This window comes from Tachysurus fulvidraco, chromosome 17 (genome assembly GCF_022655615.1).
Source record: "Tachysurus fulvidraco isolate hzauxx_2018 chromosome 17, HZAU_PFXX_2.0, whole genome shotgun sequence".
Taxonomy (NCBI): Eukaryota; Metazoa; Chordata; class Actinopteri; order Siluriformes; family Bagridae; genus Tachysurus; species Tachysurus fulvidraco.
The window spans coordinates 8,035,632-8,055,495 of NC_062534.1; the positions used below are offsets into that span (position 1 = coordinate 8,035,632).

The 19,864-nt window shown below is 37.4% G+C and overlaps 1 protein-coding gene across 3 annotated transcripts in view; it reads right to left on the bottom strand.

Annotated features, from left to right (window-relative positions):
* The window catches only part of nlgn3a (neuroligin 3a), a 149,864-nt gene extending 132,555 nt beyond the window's left edge, over positions 1–17,309 (bottom strand). The window contains exon 1 of one of the 3 annotated variants that reach the window (XM_027154641.2): positions 16,770–17,309. The gene's annotated coding sequence lies outside the window, so the exon portion shown is untranslated. The remainder of the gene's footprint in view (positions 1–16,769) is intronic. The other 2 variants (XM_047802044.1, XM_027154643.2) reach the window with 2 other exon arrangements.
* Between the last annotated feature and the right edge of the window lie 2,555 nt (positions 17,310–19,864).

A 19,864-nucleotide genomic window follows, 5' to 3' on the forward strand; every position in this document is an offset into this window, starting at 1 on the left:
GTGGGTAGCACTTCCTTCTCTTTATTACAAACATCAAAGTATGTAACAGTGAAAAACTAACAGGGCCCTGAAAGTAGGCCAAATCCAAATACTAACAACAAATTCTGCTTCAAGTCTCTCAGTCTTGCAACGGGAACGAATATGAAATAAACGACAAAACAAATCACATTTATTCAATTCACACTAAAGCAAATATCAAATATCTCTTGGAACGCTGAGTAAAAAATTGAAATCAATTCAGACTTAAAATCGAGGCAGCAGATTAAAATAGGTGACACTTTATAAAGCGTTGACAGCTATGATTGAGCGTAATGATTTGAAATTAAAGTACAGAAGATTAGACTACTTTTCAAATAATAAACAAAAAGACGGAATAGCTTTGTTTCCTCTCTAGTAAGCCAATATGAATTTTTACAAGGGAATACAGCCAAGACAACTATTTGTCTCAAACTCTGTTTTTTGAACAACAGCAAGAGAGCCTTTCCAACCAAATGTATTACCTCTAAGACTACGTCAATATTCTCTCACAGACTAATTGCCATAAGTCGAAGAGTAGCTGTTGAAACAACACATTAAACTGTATATGTGAGTTTTGTCTGATATGACTTTAATGGATTAATGGAAGGTGGCACAAAAAAGTGGTGTATGTGTGTGTGTGTGTGTGTGTGTGTGTGTGTGTGTGAGAGAGAGAGAGAGAGAGAGAGAGAGAGAGAGAGAGAGAGAGAGAGAGAGAGAGAGAGATGTAATTCTAGCACATTAATTGCAGCTGCTCCCTGGCTGTCTCTCTTATTCCCTGTTTGTTCCTCTCTTGAGACTAATGCATCAAAGAACTGCATTAGTAGAAGCATTCAGAAATGCAAACACTTAAACTAAACATGAAAAATGTCTCAATTATTGAGAGCTTTACACAAGTTTGCTATTTATGATTCATTTTTATATAGTATGTAATACATTTGGAGGCTAAAACATATATTAAACGTGTGCTGCTGTTGTATATGTGTGCACGATTCTCCAGTGTACTTCCCTCTACCAGTCTCTTCTATCAATATACCTAGCAAATGCAGTCTGAAGATTTGGTGCCCATGGGCATTAGAGGCAATAAATCTTGGCCAGAGGTTGTGTGGGCTTCTCAGATAAATAGAATAGGCTGTGTTTTATTGCCCCTTTGCTTGTTTTAACTTTCTTGTTTTCGGGGAAGTGTGCCGCTGTCCTTGGTGCTGAAGTGTACAGGCGTATTTTCTGATGGTCACGTAGACTTGTGCTTCACCCATCACTGTGATTTATACTGTAACTACACATATTAACCATAATATCAGTTGCTCAGTGGCTATATGTTTGTGTTAACCTACATTCACTTTAGAGCATCAGGTGACTGTTCCTTTTTGATTTCAGTGACAGTTCCAAGAACCAAAACCACAGTACAACAAGCAATACTAAATTAAGATAGAATTACGATATTTCTTTAAATAAAAAAAAAAAACAGATGTTTCTTAAAGATTCTCTGCAAATTAGATAAAGTGACAAATCCAAACAATTAGCTTGTATAATTCCTTATGTCAAGTGTGGTCCAATGTTTCTTCAATTGTATTGCAAATTAAAAATATATATGGGAAAAACAGATGTTGACGTGCATACAAAGAGTAGTTAGTACAGATAGCTTAATCTGCCCTCAAAGATAGTACAGAGCTCCAAACATATATCACATGACCAGTTACAACTAGTGCATTACAGTATATCATTTTTAACTATTTAACTTTAGAAACACTGGATTCAAAATGTTCCCTTTTTCTTGTAGAATTTGCTTCATTTCATATCAGCTGGACATCCATTTTCAAAGACATTGAAACTTAAATGCTTTACTATTGTTTTACTTTTTTTATTTTTTGTTCTGTATTTTTTTAAATATGAACTGCAGGTCACCAGTTTGATTTAAGGCTTTGCTGGTGTTTCACAGATGTGCTAGTCCCTGTCTTATGTCTCATGCTGTAGCTTTTCTCTCTTTTTGTGCCAGCAAGGAGGAAAATGGGCCAAGGAGAGACAAAGCCAAGAACATTCCCCTGGGAAACACTCCACATTTCCCACATCCTTTGTTTTAAGATTCAGGAGTCTGCTTTTCTTGTTTGAAAATACAGACGTGGTAAAGAGAGACAAGTGTATGCATGGTTGAACGTCATAGTGATGGGAAATGTGTTTGCTTGGATTCCTACAGACTTAATATGCATAGCAAATCTTGTCCACTAGGAAGCAAATCACTGTGAGGTTATTTTAGTTCTTGTACTCTGGAATAAGTGATCCATTACACAGGTCTAGACCTCGACTGCTGCCCTTGGATGAGCTGCAGTGTTGTTAAGTTTCAGAATGTACGTATGCAATGTTATTCAAACACAACAAACAAAAGCAAATGCATTTATTTGCACCCCTCAAAAAAAATGGCAGCATGAAAGGTGCCACTTTTGCTTTTCTTCAGCAGTCACTGATAAGTCAATATGGATTTAGGAACCAAACAGTGAAAGTTGCGCAAACAGAACCTCAGTGTCCCAGTTTGCCAAATATATATATATATATATATATATATATATATATATATATATATATATATATATATATATGACATTATGTCTGGTGCGTGTCAGCTTTCCTCATGAATTGACTTGGCAAACAAACAGTAATGAGGAGTCGAATGTGCCGAAGACAGATGATTAAAAAGAGGAAATGAATAATGGAAACACATTATATTAAAGAATATAACTTCATGCAGATGTACACCTTACTAAACAGGTAATTAACATATCTTGTAACCATAGTTAAGCAACACGTCAAGAAACTGATTTATTGATCAAATCCGATGGAGCTCGTTAATGTTCTTGGACAATAGTTCGTTAATCATCACGTTTATAACAGTTTATAATCGCACCCTTCAGTGTCTGGTTTCTCTGAAGGTTTCTTCCTCTTCCATCTAAGGAAGTTTTTCCTCACCTCAGTCACCTCAGGCTTGCTCATTGGGGATAAATACAAACACATTTTAATATAAGTCCAATATTGATTTTGAATCTTTGAATCTTAAATCTTTGTTTAATGTTAAACTTTTTTGTTCTGTAAAGCTGCTTTGAGACAATGTCCATTGTTAAAAGCACTATACGTAATTTGATTTAAAATAAAAAAATTATTATTTCTATAGCAACAATTTACACAAAAGGCAAATGTTCCATTAAATGCATTTAAAAAGGTTGTGCTGACATGGCTTCTTAACATTAAATGTAATTTAATGTGATTAAATTTGTACACCATGCAACAGGTCTTAATAGAGTTAAGAGTCGATGGTGTGCCTCCACTGTCAATTAGTCTTTCATCTTACTAATTTGTATGCCTCAAATACCCTTAAAATAGAATTTAAATGGGATGTGTTGTCCTCAACCAAGGCAACACATAGAAATTGGACTTTTCTGGGCTTGTCTACACAATGCCCATTTCCTCAAACAGATTTATGCACATGATCTATTTGTGAACTTTGTTCATAATAATGTTTTGCCTTCGATCTGTATTCATATTTACTTACCTATATAGTTAAATTCTGTTTTTATTTATATATATTTTTTCCATTTAAGTCTATTGTGATTCTATTTTTATGTCACAGTAAAAAAAAAAAAGCATTTTGCTGAATGTAGTAATTTGTACAGTTGTATAAATAATGCAAAATTGTCCTATGAATTTTGAAATTGAAGAAATCTATTGGAAAAGCTTTGATAATACTGTGACCTTGACCTTGTTTGGGTCAATTATAACTAATTTTTGAGATGCTTGAGTCCTAACATGCAAATTGTTGTGGTACTGGAGCAATAAATCACTGGGAGTGAGGAGTGTTAAGGAGTGTTATAATTCCAAAAGAATACTGTGGTGCCGCCCCACAGCAGCCCATTACTTAATAAAGTAATAGACGTTACGTAATAATCCTTATTAACCACTAACTAATTAACAGTAGCTAACTGATGGTATGCAGTTAGTTCTTTCTTTTATCAAGTAGTACTTACAGGTTCTATCGGATGCTTCTTCTTTGTTTGTGGTAGCCTAGTGAGAAGATTGGCTTGAATCCCAGGTCCACCAAGCTTCCACTGCTGCGACCCTGAGCAAGGCCCTTAACTCTCAATTGCTCATTGTATAAAATGAGGTGAAATGTAAGTCGCTCTGAATAGGAGGGTCTGCTAAATGCTGCCAATGTAACACTCTTAGTTTCATTTGTTCTATAGCATAAGGCACAAGGATTTAGTACTGCTCGGAACAAGTGCTTTTCTGATTCCTCTTGCTGATGCTCTATGAGGGAGTCCCCACTGCCCTCAGGGGATAAAAAAATGATTAGCTTGAACTAGTAAATTAGTGAAGTTTGTTAGACAGAAGAAGAGTCCCTTTTTTTGTCACACATACATACCAGCACAGTGAAATTCTTACTTTGCATATCCCAACATTGGAGGTCGGGGGTCTGAGTGCAAGGTTAGGCATAATGCAGCACCCCTGAAGTAGTAAAGTCTCAGGGCCATGCTCAAGGGCCCAACAGTGATGAATTGGGGTGAGCCTGGGGGTACTTGAACCTCGATCCTCCAATCAACAATCATCAGCTTGAGCCACCACTTTCCCCGAAAACCAGTGGAGGCCTTAATGATGCAATTTGCCTAGAATCCATTTGTGATTGAACGCAAATTCCTTTTCACAACGTGACTTACTATTTTAACGCTTAATATTTATTCCCTCATTTAATCAGAATTTTCTGTTACCAAATACTTGACACGACAGCTGATAACTTTACCATCTTACAGTATTTTGCCAGCTGGTTAAAAAACAGGCTAACTAATGAGCAAACCAATTAGATCTCACTTGAGAAGATATTTATTAGTCGATCTCACAATTTAAACAGATCAAACTGCCAAGACAATTACACTGTGCTTTGTGCAAATATTGAATAAATACATAAATAACTAAATAAATAAATTAGAAAAAAAAATTCCTTCCCTTGTGCTGCAAGTGGCAACTCCTCCCACTTAGCCACAAGTACACAAGACACACTTCCAATTCAAGAAGCAAACTCAATATGAATCCAATAAAATATTAAATTCAAGCAATTTTTTTTTTGGTGGGGGGGGGGGGGGGGGGGGGGGGCACTCCAGGCATCCATTTTATCATCTGTCTGCATGTGTCCAGAGGCTGATCCTAGCTTAGCCATCTTCTGCTTGGCTGCTTTTCACTGAACATTGTCATTCGTCCATCTCCTCTATCTTCTACACCCCTTTTCCTCTACAATACTCTCTGCAGAGTGCCTTCTCAAGCCTACTATTTCACTCTTCAGAAGTGAGCTGTCTACTACTATTATAGCTCTGAAAACACACACTACTTGGGCACCCTCAAATTTTCACAGGTGGCTTTTAGTCATCCCTCTGTTAGCCAAGGAGGTGGAAGTAATTCAAGGTTGAGGTAGAAACTGAGGTGAAATGTTAGACAGAAAACCCTCTTAACGATGTACTGTAGCTATCCTAATGTGGCCAGGTGTAAATTAGTATTCCACAGCCATGTTGTGGGATATGGATTCTCTCATTACTGCTGATGTGGCCACATGGACTCAGAGTAAAATGGGTGCTTATAGTATATCCATAGCTAAAAATGTTTTCATTGCTTATACAATGTCGTTTCTGATCCTTCTCTTGCCTTTCTATGTCAATTGCTCATTTCTTTATGAAAAGTAAAGATCAGGTTTTATCGATTGGGCTGGTTCCCAGTGAGGAGATTATAGGATATGTTGTAGCACATCCAGGCGTAAATGTAATCAGAATTCATACGTATCCTTTCATGCGGCAACACACACTTTCTTGCGCCCTCTCACAGGCACTTTCTATGCCAGACAGACAGAGTCATGGGAGTTTCTCTAATGACTCTATTTTCTTGTCTCCTTCACCCAAACCACTGTGACACTGACCCAGAACTACTAATTCATCATTGCACACATTTGAAGCACTAAAGGCAAGCTTTCTATTTTTAAAGTGACCCCAATTCCAAGGAAAGGACACATCCACCAATATTGGGTGTGGTACGACGTTGTAATACGAATGTAAAGGTAAAAAAATGCAAATGTAATTTTCTCGATTGCACATAAAAATCGGTGAGATAAATCAATCTTTGAGGAGAAGCTGTGTATTTCCGCTATTGTTTCTTTTTTTGTGTGCGTTTTCTTCCTTACACGTTTGCAGTTTTATTTTCTTACATATTGTATTTACATTAATATAGAATTACATTTTTTATTCCCAGATTTATACATGCTGAAATATAATGGTTTTCATGAACAGTTAGGATGTGTACAATATGATCCGACTCGCTCATACCTGCTTTAATTACAATTCAGTCTTACGGAGAACAGACTTAAGCATAGAATATGTGAAAAAAAATTCAGGTGGATTTCCAGCAAAGCCCAGGATTCCCCTTATCTATCTGGATGAGAAACAAGGAAAACAGTACTCCAGCTTGCCAGAACAGCCTAAATCCATGTAACACCACTGAGTCGTCCCAGAGCAGTGTTATATCCAGTAGGTCTATAGTATGGCAAGAGGAGAATATAGGAATAAAAGCATGTGTGTGTCCTGGACTACAAACCTCTTCAGAATAAGATAATTGTCTCTTTCGTGTCTTCCTTCTTGTGTTGCTTCATAGAAAGCATTCTATTGGTTATGAGGAACAAAAGCATTCGAAGCAAGTCCATTATGTATATCGTTTTCCCATCGTTGTCAGCAAAAAAAATGTTCAAAACCAGGGATAAGTCCAACAAAGTGCAATCCACAAAAACCTCTCTCTCTCTCTCTCTCTCTCTCTCTCTCTCTCTCTCTCTCTCTCTCTCTCTCTCTCTCTCTCTCTCTCAGGTAGCTTGAGCATAATAAGCTACAAAACTGTGCTCTATAAGAACTAGACATGATGAACAATAAAGACAAATGTTGTCCCTGAATAGATTTAATGGATATTAAGCCTTTTTTTTTTCCATGTACAGTTGAGATAAAAAAAAATATAGATATTATATACAGCACCAGCAGCTTTTATCTGTTTCTTGCCATCTTCAACTGAATTAGTGGCCTAGGCATAGAGATATTGTACCATACACAGTATCCTTAAACATACTGGAACTGCAGGGCCAATTTATTTCTTTTGTTTTTGCAATACACTATACAATACAATACAATACACATTTGGTTATTTCTGTTTTAGATAAAAGATATATTTTGATACCAGACTCACTCTCTCCAGTGTAAAAACAGCAAAAACAAAAGAAGTGGCCTTGCTTTTGGAGTGGACTGCTGTGTAAAACCTTCCATACTCAAATTTCACCTTTGAATTGGATTCCCCCCTTTTCTTCCCAAGCTTTTACACTATGAGCTATTGTCTGTCTATCTTCTCTTCATTCTGCTGATTCATTGCTATCTTCCGCTTCTGTACTATAATGACACCCGTGGGTATCTCATTAACCTATTGAAGGAAGATTGAAAGCTTCTTGTTGGGTGAATAAAATCATTCGCTCTTCCGTCAATCTGACACCCTGGGGGAATAAGAGAAAGCCAAACATGTTGTCACCATGTATGAGAATGAGTCTATAAGCTCACATAAAGGTCGATGTGCAGCGTCTTCCCATTGAGCTGATATTCCTATTTTGAGACAACGATTCACAGCTTCCTGGGATGAGCTCACTTAACAATTCTGGCAAGTAGGAACAGTCTAATGATAACTGACCCTTTCTAACTTTAATTCACCTTTAGCCAGTCTAGAATATTATTTCCTTCTCCAACAATATTGGCCATGCTGCTCTGGAGATTTGATTTATTTAAATGTGCAATCTCAGAGCGCTGTGAGCTTCACTAGCAGCCGTGACCCGAGCAACCCACGTCTGTGTTATTCAGGCACAACATAGATCGTTATGTCTTGACCCACTTCTCTTTTATCTTGTATGACATGCCTGTGAGGGTTTTGTCTGTTATTTCTAAGTGATGGAGCAGCCCTAAAACTATAATCGGACTTCCTGGCAGGGAAGAGAAGGGCGGAGAGAAATTCGCACAGTCTGGAGCTAATTGCCTCCCCTGTGCTGTCTACTATGTGGCTACTGTATTCCCACAGTGAGGGATTCATGGAAAGCTTTACTTAGAACAAACCAACAGCTGTATATTTGATATGCAACACACACACACACACACACACACACACACACACACACACACACACACACACACACACACACACACACACACACACACACACACAGAGTAGGAGTACTAGTGTACTACTGTGGGATTTTCAGTTGCTATTATAAATCCACTGCACGATTAAAATACATTTTAACCGTCTTCTGATTATTTAGTTCGTATTAATGAAAAGCATGTTCCACTGGCCTATTTGAACCTATTTAGACCATGACGCGATTAGACCCTTGATGATTGTCCTATCTATAGGTTTAAAGAAATGTTCTTTAGTGTTGTCCATTCACAGTGAACTAAAAGCACATCTTCTAGCTTGCAGCTTTTAGTAAGCTTCTTAAAAGCCTGCCCTTAGGGATCAATGATAGCCTCTGGATGCAGTCTCTCTGGGCCTTATCTTTGCTAATTTATCGCAAGGACTAGAGAGCACAATGGCCATACTCACTCGTCTATTCTCTGCTCCATAACCCAGATAAAGAACTAAACAAATGGAAAATGCATGCGGATGGGAGGACTTGATTTAAAGGAGCTGCCGAAATTCCAGTCGTCCTGCCGTGCTGTAATCATAATTAGAGCTGATTTCTAGAGGACACTGGCATGAATGATGGATGAAGAAAGAAACTAAAGATGAAATAGCAAATTGCACATAATACAAGGAGGAATAGCTGCTCCATTTGTAAACTTGGCAGCTGTTAAGAGACTTGACTTTGCCAATAACACAACTCAGAACATACCAGTGGTTTTAATAGTTCTGAAGTCAAATAATAGTCCTATTTACTCTGTGGATGTCAGTGAGAACAGATATTTTGGAGAAAGAATGCGGTTACTGTAGACTTACTGTAGTCTTCCAGGCAGCTCAAACCAGTCTGATCATTCTCCTCTGAACTCGCTCATCAACAGAACCAGAGCACAATGGAGGTTGGTTTTTTCCCAGTCCCCCACTCCGTTCTCCATTGTAAATTTTAAAAACTGTTGTGTAGGAAAATCCCAGCACACAAGGAGGTTCTAACATATTGAAACACTCAGACAGACTGACACCTATAGACATGCAATGCCCAAAGCCCCATAAATCACATTTTTCTCCAACAGAATCTCATCCTGCATCTGCACGACTTAATGCATTGCACTGCTACTGTATATAATTCTACACTGTATTTGTAATTGTTGCATTAAATACTATTGTTACAGCATCACATTGAATACGTATTGTTCGTACCTCATCAGAGTTCATCAAAAATATCGTACTGCAGCCCAAATAAGAGAGGACTTCTGTTCTAAAGCAATCAAAATACCCTCTTGACAATCCTGTTTATTACTATATTTTTAACATCTCAGTAAACATCCATCATTTCGGATGAAGTTAACCATGGTGTTTCTTTGCCAAACCTTGAAATGATTCCGATATGAAAAGTCAAATCACCTTGAATTAAATTCAACACTCTTTACCAAGATAAGATACAAATGTTGGTGGTCCACTTGTCAAAATAAATCGTGTTTTGACATTTCAAGACTTGTGTCTCGCAGTGAACCCACAGACCTTTTTCTGAGCAGATTTTTGTTTGCCTCATTCATCATTCTATATCCTTTGACAGAGATGACAGGCTTATGGGCCTCCTTCCTTTGCATCTCCTGATGCATGCTAATTTGTCTGGGCTTTAAAAGCTTTGATTTCATTTCTGCTGTATCAGCTCTCGCAGTTGCTGCTCAGTGACATTGTGTGGGCCGATTAAGACTCCTGAAGAATTCGGGAGCATTTGCATTTTAAGTGGCTACAACTTAAGAGTCAAATTCCTGCTAATTATCTCCTCCTTGCACTACATATGCATGTGCATATAACTAAGTGATCATTCAGGATGAAGCTCTTAAAGCTGTTACATTTTGTACATGTACACCTTTACTGCACCTACATGCTGAGAGGTCAGTCTGCTTTAAAGGCTGCTGGCGTTCACAACTCTCATACGAATACTGAGAAGAGGAAAGTTTCATTAATAAGGCTACGCTACAAACATGAGGCTGCTGTTATTTATTTATTTATTATAATTGGTTTTTTTTTTTTTTTTTTTTTTTTCTTTCCATTTTCAAGTTACGGACGCATTTATGTGAATACAAGAAATCTTTTGAGACAAGGTCAGAGAAACAATGTCACAAAGCATTTTGATTTCTTTTTGTGTCAGATGGCTTATATTATTATATTATCTGGGCTGATATTATTATTATTATTACTTGTATTTCCTAAATTGCTTGGCTTGCAAAAATTCAGGGAAATGTTCTGAAAGGTGTCTAAAGATCCTGGATGATTTATTTATTTATTTATTTTGCCCGTGCGCACAGACACGTTATATATCCCTGTCCCTGTTAAGTCTAGTCTTAGCCCCATTGACCTTTTCCATTGACAGTTAGTCTCTGGAGTCTTGTAAGAGCCAATGTTAAGCAGCAGTGTTTAGCTGGCATATTGCATGCACCTCTTTGCTCCACTTGTCAACTGTGTGTGTGTGTGTGTGTGTGTGTGTGTGTGTGTGTGTGTGTGTGTGTGTGTATATGTGTGTGTGTGTGCATGCGGGCACGCACACGTGTGTGTGCGCGTGTGCTAGTGCGCATCCCAGAGTGTATTCACGGTATTCAGCGGTGAGTTTCAATGAATGCAAATGGATTAACGTGAAAGTGGTCTTTACTTAGAAATCCGTAGAAAGCGCTGAAAAGATTTCATTAGATGTTCATTTCGAACAAAAGCACAAAAGGGCTGGAGCTCTTTTAATTTCAGTTACTCTGACAGTTACAGTGAAAAACAAGGTAACACAATGTACCACTGCTTGTCACTTTTTACAGACATTGGGAAATTAACATAATGCACTGTTTCATTAAGATATAAAGTGCAATAGCATCCATTGTTCTAGCACTTGCACTGACAGCTGTCCAGCACATTGACCTCTTGATTAGATTCTGATTAGAGTTAAAGCTACGTTAAGCCAGTTTCTGCAGAGCTGAATACAGATATTTGTGCTGTTCTACAGAACCAAACACACCTGTGTCTCCCAAATGGCCTTAAGGTGCCAAAAGAGACGTCCAATGAGTGTCTGTCAAAAAGATCAATAACACTAAGCTGAATGATTGAGTGATTTAATGTGATGTGATTTGAGTACACTAATTTAATATAAACCTGCAAGGCTACTGCAGGGTATCCAGGGAAACTTTAATACTGTGAAACCGTATTTATAATTATATCATTTTTCCATAACCACCAACGTTTTTCATTTATTTATTTATTTCCATTTATTGACACTTCTTACAGTATAAAACTTCTATACTATGCATGACAACAATTCACGTTGGCCAGTCTGGTTAGATTTGGCAGGACAAATTAAAAAAAATATGAATCTTAAAAATTTCTCGCAATGAACTGGCATACACACATGGTACCCAGCATTCCCTGGATTGCCCACAGACCTTTTCATGTTAGCTCATTTTAGCTTACTGGCTAACAAATTTGTAATAATAATGAAATGAATTTCTTCTTTCTTAAAAGAGTCAAACAGTACTTCTCCACAGACCAGCAGCCTAGGCATAAAAGCAAACACACAGCTATCATTATCCTCTGTGTGTGTGTGTGTGTGTGTGTGTGTGTGTGTGTGTGTGTGTGTGTGTGTGTGTGTGTGTGTGTGTGTGTGTGATTTTGAAATGAAACCATGTAACTATGTTACAGTGCTTCATAATGAAGTAAGTGTAAAACACAGACACCTTACAACAATATTATAACAATACTCTGCTTAATGGAAATAAAACAGATCAAATCTTCACACAATGGCTGCCCATGTTCCCAAACACAGCCAGCCCTGCCAATACTTTAATCTTTTACTGAAAAAACTGAGCAAACAATTACAGATGGCACTGAAAAGGAGAATAAACCAGAATTTTCTGGGGCTGAAACACAAAATGTCTTTCTACAGTACGTTACTTTTGTGGGCATTATTTAGGGTGTTTCTCTCTATGATATTATATACTATATATAGTGCAAAGAAAATCTTAAGTCACTTGGGATTTGGCCTCAGCTACAAGCTGGTGGATTTCACTTGTAATGTCTCATTTTTAATGTATAAACAAACTAATTTTTTTTTGTTTGTTTGTTTTTTAAACTGCATAATTCTAAATCGTGCAGAAAGATTTGAAGGAAAAACTGCTCCAGACGTTTGACCTTGCTATGACCTTGATCCTGTCTGGATCAATTCCAATCCTCTGTTCACTTCCTCTGCTGGTTACACTGAGTAATCAAACCCACTTTTCCCACTTTTACTTACGATATCCTGCTAAGGAGAATCTTAGTCAGATGAACAGAATGAAGGATGGATGGACAGACAACCTAAAAATAAAATGCCTCCACTGCCTTTAAAGAATCTTGCTCATTCTCATCTAGGATCTTAAAGGCACACCCATTCTGAGCTGCTCTCATTACCATATATGGACTAAAAGACCTGCTTTCTGTAATGTACAATCAGCAATGTCACTCATTCTGTCACACGCACACACACACACACACACACACACACACACACACACACACACACACACACACACACACACACACACACACAATTCTGGACATATAACTGAATAAAACACCAAAATGGATTTCTTGGAATACAAGTGGGACCCCTTCCAAGTTACAGTGCTGGGTTGCTATGGTTATGCCAACAATTTCTCAAATGTCTATCGACTCAAATGCACAGGAGTGGAAAGGACTCAGAAAAGATGACAACACCACCATCTTGTCCATTGACTGTAGCCTGTCTTTTTAACGTAGGGGTGTTTCAGCTCTTTTTTTGTCACCAGCTACCGTCCCCAGTACCCCCCAAAGAACACACACACATGCACACACACGCACATGCACACACACAGATATGCCTATTATCTATTATCCTTTTATGAGTTGATGAATAACAGAATCAGTACACTGACAACATCTTGCAATACAAACAAGTAGGTGTTATACATAAAGCTTACTGCCAGGCTTTCCAGCTTAGTCTATATAGGTTATAGCACTTTGTGTTTAGTCAAAGATGTTTTATGCATTTCTGTAAGGTTCACTGTGAAAATTGTAAGGGCATGTCGTGCCATTAGCAAACACTCATTTGTTGTAATAATAGAGTCAGGGGCGATAATGGGCAGCAGGAATTAGGTCTCTCTGCAATTAACATGTGTTTACAAATGGATCTTAAAGGCTTCTTGATGGGACTGAGCTGCATGCAGCTGAGCAACCATTTAGCTTCCTTAATGACTGCACATCCAGGGTTTGGTGATATGAAAGCACTAAAACAAGGACAACAGCAAATATATCCAGGTACAAAAGAAGCTGAATGTTTTGGGATGATAAAACCTCTCCTCTATGGCCAAAGTGCTAAATATAATGGCACATAAAAAAGTAAGATCACAATTTTGCTCTGCAACGTCATCTAGCGTATCTATGCCAGGTCACGAACCTTACATTAAGAGCAATAAAAAACATCTTAGTGACAACATGTTCAAGTAGCAAAGTGAAATTAAAGTGTTTAAAATGACTAGTGAACCAATATCTGTCTCACAGTTACATTTGCAGCGTTTTTTGTACACTGGGCTTGTGTGAAATAATGGTATAATTGTTTCTTCACATTATTACATGGCCACGAAATCCACTCACTGTTGCTCCAATTATATTACATTACCAGACCTGTCGACCTTTAGCTAATACAAATTATCACCCAAAAATACTCCAAGCAAAGCTCTTTCTCTCCAGGAGAATGGGAGATGAACTCATCAGCATGTGAATCTGGAATGATGTGCAGGTGTTTTGTGTTCTTCGACATCAACCGACACTGCCCCAATTTCCCCATCTCACAGGCCCTTGCCTGAACTCAGTGCACCTTGTTTTCTCTCAGGTAAATGATTTATAGATAAAATCTATAAATGAATGGTCAAGATAAACGACATTAGATATCGTCAGTTAATTACTGTACGGATAAAAACACTGAGGCAGAAGAACAGAAAAGGAAAAGAAAATGTTCATTTAAAAAGATTAAACAGGCCTACAATGAACTGCCACGTGTAACACCTAAGCGAGTAAATATGCTTCAGTATTCTCAGCAACAGACCAGCGATAAATGTTGACCATGTAAACTTTGGACAGTGAATTTGTAAAACAATTATATCAAAAATTATGGTTTACTGAGCATTATTGCTGAATCACCTTAAATTCAGCTATTCAGCTACATTTTTTGCTATTGTCTCTGCTAGCAAGCTGTTCCTGACTGTACATTTTGATAGTGTTATTATGCTCTCACCTACAGAACCCAGAACCATTACCAGTCCTGCTTGATTAAATAATTTATTATAAATGTTTACATCGTAAGCAGGGAAAATTGCACAAGCCTAGAGCACAAACTCGCTATCAGAAGTTCAGCAAACATATACAGTATATACTGTATGTATATATTACATATGTATATATAAATCAAATTTAAATTGTATTTCTATCGGCTCAGATTAGCTGGCTTGGTCGCAGTAAACATTTGTTGCTAAACAGTGGGTGACATCGGTGACGCTGTCTCAGTTCCAATTCTCCGCCATTGCAGCACAGACTAAGAAACCTTACAAAATAGTACTCATTCTTGTAAGAGTGCATTCCAAAAGTTTGCAATATCATGCATGGCATTATTTATGATGTATTATGTAATGTATGTTATATACAAACTGTGATTGTGAGTCAGGTCTAAGTAAAGAAAGAATACATTTAAATCAACTGGAGCCTCAAAAAAAAAAAAAAAGGAAAAAGGCCAAGGCTGTGAGGCCAGAATACAAATAAAGACATAGACTGTGAGGGGAAATTGAAAAGCAAGACCGTGTATAATCCTTCACAAGACACCAAATGCCCAAGCAAAAATACACACTAGATTTCAAAGTCTAATGTAGGTGGTGTAAAAAGCGTCTTTAGGAAGCACTTTGATTAACCCAAATAGAATAATGTCTACAAGATCCATAAAGCTATTAAACAGTAAGAAACTGTCTGGATGTCTATGATTGTGTTATGTGGATGATTGTCTTATTCGGTTAGCAAGCATTGTACTGAGGGCTTAGATGGATATGCAGTGGCACTAGGAATCCCTTTAATGCTTCGGCTTCACAGGCAACAATTGCTTATTCACTATATCTCCATGACAACTCAGAGGCACCCATTATTCCTCTCTCGACTCTGCCCTCCTTTTGCAATCTCCTTCTTCCTACTAAAATCCTCTCTGATAACGAAGGCTCCGTTAACGAACTGTATGCAGGAAAGCATCTGTGACATATAAACTCATTATTGGTATTGTGACTTTCCGAGCTGCTCTGTTCATACCTGCTACTTTTGACTGACCTTGTAGAAAAGCATTACAGAATCGGAGCGTGTGCCAAGCTTTCTCTGTTGTACGGGTCTAGTGTTTAGGTCTCAATGTGCAAATCAATTATAGTTGAGTTAGTGTGCACACTGCACGTCCATTCTTTCTATAGGCGCTACAACAGAATGCATGAGCTGAATAATTTCTTCTTAATTTCAGAAAACGAAACGTTCACAAAGCCCCCTGCAGGCTAGATTTCAACCTAGCCTTTACATACTTGTGTCTACATCTCTCGCGACTATAGAATGACCTGTGGAGGTCTAGCTGTACAGATCCATACATCCACTTGCATCACAATAAAAAAGAAAAAGAGAAATAAATAAATAAATAAATAAATAAATAAACAAACACATAAATAAATAAATAAATAAATAAATAAATAAGACATGGTCATTGGCATGGCCTATTTTATTATTATTATTATTATTATTATTATTATTATTATTATTATTATTAATTATTTTTATTATTATTATAAGTAGAAAAATAGAATCATAAGTATCATAAATATTTAAAACAATGTTTTAAAAAAAAAAACCACGAATTTTTCTTTTTTTCTTTTTCAGGACGTTCTAGTGATGCATAGGTTTATTTTTTGTTGTTGTGTATAAATGCATATTAAACTATATACAGCTCATGGTCTCGTGCGTAAAAGCAAACTAGATGGACATCTAAGCAACATCGCGCCGCATGTAAACAACTGTTGCCCGGTGCGTTTTGGTGGCTACAGCAGGGTTAGTGATGTCTGGAGAGATATAAAGATGGAGCTAGTGATAGTTGTGTTCAGCACAGAGACGCAGTGGGCGCATCACAACGCGTCGCCTTGTAACTTTAAGGGACTCAATCCGGTAATAAATCCGTATTTGTTTGTTTTCGCATCGCATTGGACACATTGGACACATTGGACACATTGAACCGGACGCGCCAGTAAACCGCTGTCTTCATGCTGCATTATAACCCGGTGCGTGATGTGATTAGAGCGTGACTTACATCACTTACCCAAAACTCGGTATTATTAGTATTATTATCTTCTTCTTCTTGTGCAAACAGAAATGCAACACTTAATACAGATGAACCTGGATCCGTGCTTTGGAAATGCTACAAAATCAATCAATCAATCAATCCAATAAACAAATAAACAAACAAACCTAGGACTCACCTGCTTTGGTGAACTACTATGAAAGCCTCCATTCCTGACATTTTCATTCCCCCCAAAAAATACCCGGTTTTATTGCGTTACTAAAACCGTAATCCTACGCAGATCTTTAAGATTCCCCCCTCACGACACTTCACGCAAATTCACACGGTCGTTTTTTTTTCCGTAGGAAGGAAACATCCTTCATTTACCCTCCGGGCGCATTTTCATGATTTTTTCCTCTCTCTCCGTGATCCGTTTCCTTGACCGTTCTTGGAGTCTCTCTCCTCGCGCTGTCTACACGGGAGCGCGCAGCACGGACACGCGCCGCGGTCTTCGCTTTTTTTCGGGAACGCCAACGCAGGAGCGAGTTACCAAGGAAATCATGTGCGCGTGCTCGTCATATTCGCTTAAGATACAGGATGGATGCTGAACCGGGTTCTTGCAACATTTAGATAAATGACCGAATTTTTGTTATACCACAAAAGGGAAAGGGAATAATGGACATATTTATGCAGATCAAGTTTTCTCTCTCTCTCTCTCTGTCTTCTTCTTCTTCTTCTTCTTCTTCTTCTTCTTCTTCTTCTTCTTCTCTCTCTCTCTCTCTCTCTCTCTCTCTCTCTCTCTCTCTCTCTCTCTCTCTCTCTCTCTCTCTCTCTCTCTCTCGCTGCGCGCGCCCGTGTGTGTGAGTGTGCGTGTGCACTGTACGTGTGTGTGAGTGAGTGTGTGTGTGCGCGCGCGTGTGTGTGCGCGGTGTAACTCCTTTCCGTACGAAGCTTTAGTGTGTTAATGATCTTTAGTTCTGATTACTTTTAAGTATAGTTATTGTGACTTAAAAATGCATTCGGTTCCTGATACTCGATTCAATTCGATTCAATTCTCAAAATATTTTGAAACAAATTTGAAAATTTTCAAAATAAAATTTATTATTTATGAATCACATTTTTTTTGGTCGTTTAAAATCAAAAGAACATAGTTGCCTAGTGTAAACAAAATGGACTGTAGTTTCAATAAATGCATGAATAAATTCTTGTATTCTCTGTAACAGTGCAGAAAAAGCAGATCTTTTTGGCCTGGTGTCATTTTTCAGTGAGCTCTTTTTAAATGCTGTGTTGATTCCCAGTGATGTTCAGGCTCTCCATGAAAGAACATGACCAGCATCATGTGACCAGAATGCTGTCTATATATCTATATAACTCTAGGGATTGTACACATTGGTATCTCTCCTGTTCAAACAGTGCAATTGCCTGAGATGCATAATTAATAGAATGCTGATCCCACAGTGTGAATCACACATTTCCAAGAAGCACATCATCACATTTTACATTGTGATGCATCGTGTACACACCTAAAGGCTTCAGTTCATGGTTGCTTTGTAGCTGTGTGTATTTTTTTCTGTAGAATTTGATTTAAATCCTAAGTGGGTTTATGGTTCTTCAGTGATACCAAAAGTTACATCCAAGGACCATAATATAAAAATCAATGCTGGTCTATCATTTAAGTAAAGAATAAAATATATTTAGATTTTATAGGACATTATTTAATATTATGGTGGTGTGATGCAGTCACCACACTGAACTGGAGTTTTCTTCTACAGCTTGGTAATAAACAAATTACTCCTCTTACATTACACTTATTAGGCAATATGTAAAATAATTTATTTATTAAAGAACATCATGTTTTTAAATTGTTTATAATTAAATATAATGTTGGCGAACATCTGCAAGATATTATAGCAGCAATAAACAGTCATTCTCTCACCAGTCTGTTCTGTTATCACGCTCGTAATATATTAAAAATAAATAAATAAATAAATAAATAAATAAATAAATAAATAAATACATAAATCTGACCTACAGTCGACATTACTGCCACAGCTGGGGGAACAAACGATCCCAATGCATTTAATAAAATGTTAAACACAAAGGAACATGCTTGCACGGATAAACATACATCTCATATTGACACCAACCACGGAAATATCAAGGATATGCAAATTAGTGCAAAAACCAAGCAATGAAACAATATATAAAACACTACATTATTATTTAAGATACACGGGGTGCTTTAGGCAAGATCCAGTCCAATCACTCATTTTCTGCTAATGATCTCTTATACAGTATATTATAGTTTATTGATTAAATATTTCTGACTTCTGTTTTTTTTTAACAATCTGGTCATTAAATTGTTTCTAGACCTTTGATATCCGAGCAATCGGCAAACACGTACGAAGTTTTTTTTTTCTTTTTAGTTTAAGCCAATATTATGTTTCTGATTCAAATCAAACCCACTAGAGTCGTGCCTGCCTTCTGGTTCTCTAAAAGGCTAGATTCAAGATTTCTCTGCAGTGACACCAAATTTTGAGTGGTCTAATTCTTGGTCCAATCTACTCAATGCCACTGAGGAGTCTGCCAATGAGTTCTGCCTATAATTTCCAGTGATTTCATGACCTCTGGTTTGAAAGAAAGGTTCACTTAATTCAGGAGGCAACAGTCTGTGTCATTACCAGAAGAAGAGAATATTACACCAGTATTATTCAATATACATCCAAATGGTGTATCTTGTTGGTACACGTAGTAGATTCCAGCATGTATCCCATGTGAGGTAGTGAATTACTCCCAATACTTAATTAATAATTTAGATATTATAAAAATAATAAAAAACTTGTTTAATAAATATACTTTGGTAAATCTCATGTATCAGGGTATTAGACAAAAATGCTATGTTATGGATATTACTCAGCAATACAGGATATGTTAACAGTCCCATAATAGACAATATTTAGAAAACGGTTTAGATTATATTAGTTTATTTCTGAAGCATGCTTCAGAAAATTTGGGATCTATGCCAAAGAGACACATCACAATTTTAGCATGTTTGTGAGTAAAGGCAGAAAACATATATTTAGCTACTCTGTTGAAATTTAATTATAGATTATGTTGGTTTGTGATGGGAATTAAATATTAATTGCTCCAGTGGCTCACAAGCAAAGATGGTTCTTGCGAGTGTCCATCCCTCATGGCATTTGATTGGTCAGGAGGAGTCAAGAGCTCCCTGGTGAAGTCATGGCTTCAAGTCTAGACTCTAGTGGTCTGGCCATTCTGTTCAGAGACTGAACT